The following is a 1809-nucleotide window of genomic DNA, read 5'->3' as shown; positions in this document are numbered from 1 at the left end:
ACCTCCACCGCCAGAGGTGGCTGCCTCCTCTCTTTCTCCTCCGCCAACTTTCAACTCCCTCCCTTACCCTCCACACTTTTCCATTCGGCTTCTCCACCCCCTTTCGCCGCGTCTCCTCCAAAGGCATCGTTCGCCTTTATCGAGGGTGCGATGTCGCCTTTTTCCCCCCTTCCTCGGGGGAGGGGGGGCTTGAATGGCCGGGAGAAACGAACGAAACGAGCCGGGGCTCTCGCGCCGCATTATTATTTTCGGATAGTTCAGGGACGGTTCAATCTCTCGCGTCGAGGGATTCGATGTGTCGCGCTCGACCTATTTTAACGGGGTTTAATTCGGTTTTCGAAGGCGTTCGACGACGAAAAATCACTCGGGCCGGAAAAGAGGCGGAGAGAGAGGGAGGAGGGGGATCGATCAACGGTACGCGGCACGCTTTTAAAATAAATTCTATCCGAAGGTGTTCGTACGCCCCTCGCCTCGTGGCGTTCGATACGCTCGAAACGCGATACGTGGTTGTTTATAATGAAAATTGAGTTTGGTTAGGTGATCTGGTTCGTGAAACGGGATATTGTCGGGCAGGGATTATTTATAAACAGATTATCGGGGTATTAAAGCGAAGATAGAAGATAAAAGTTGTCCAGTTTGTTATTCGCAAAAGTTTATTAATTAAAGAAATCGAACCTTTAATTTTTCGAATCCACCTTCGTAACGAATTTTTCACCCGAAATTTTCCCTTCCCTCCTTTTAATAGTGCATTGTATTAAACGCAGAAGGAAAATAATAACGTTTCTAATTTCGCCCTTTAATCACCCTCAATTCCCCTAACTCGATCCCCGTTTAAAACCAACCTTCGTCCAATCTCGTCGAAACAAAGCTTGCAAAACCTTTCGATTGCCCCATTCGAACAAAATCGATCGACAACCCCCTATTACAAACCTTCGATTCGAACCAGATTAAAGAGAACCTTATTCCGTTCCATTCGAGTTTGAAACCCTCGAAACGAAACAAAACGAAACAAGAAAGGAAAGAGAAAAAAAGTAACTCAAACTCACAACAACAATCGATCAACAACCCTTACCATCGATCCACGTTGTCCCAATTCGTTCTCCGAACCCCCTTCATTCAACCCGCCCATAAAAGAAGCTTATGTACCCTTCTTTCCAGTTCCATTCCATTTATACACACACACACACATATATATAATACATATATATATACATATACATGTATACATACCTCTCGATTCTTTCGTTTCAACCCTTCCCCCTCCCCAGCAACGTCTGCGTCTGCCCCTCTCTTTTTCGTTCATCCGTGTCCGAGTAGCAATTGAAAGGCAGCGAGAAAGGGACGAAGGGGCAGGAGGGGGGAGGGGGAGTGGAATGGAGAGAGGATGGGAATGTTGAATGAGGACTCGAGGTTGGGGCGTGGGGTGCAAAAGGGGAACCGGCTGGGAGGGGGAAACGCAAGTTGGCCGTAGAGAAGGGCGAAGGAAAAGGGGGGCTAGAATGTAGGCTAGTCTCCTGGGCGAACCGCGTCCCCAATCGATACACACGCGGCAAAACCACTTCTGCAACCCCCACGATTTTCATTCTCCTTTTCGTCCACGATCGAAATTTTTCTCTCCTTTTTTCCTTTTTTTTTTTTCTCGATCGAATTTTTTTATTCTTTTATTCTTTTTAAATCGAAGAAGACGAGAGAGAACGAGTGGGGAATGGAAATTGAGAATTATCACTCACCTTCTTTCTTTTCTTCTTCTTCTTTTTTTTAAAGGAGAGAGGAGAGGAGGAAATTTTCTTCGAGACGAACGTATCGTTC

The sequence above is a fragment of the Apis dorsata genome, unplaced genomic scaffold (genome assembly GCF_000469605.1).
Source record: "Apis dorsata unplaced genomic scaffold, Apis dorsata 1.3 scaffold_227, whole genome shotgun sequence".
Lineage (NCBI taxonomy): Eukaryota > Metazoa > Arthropoda > Insecta > Hymenoptera > Apidae > Apis > Apis dorsata.
Note: the sequence above shows the minus strand (reverse complement) of the source record.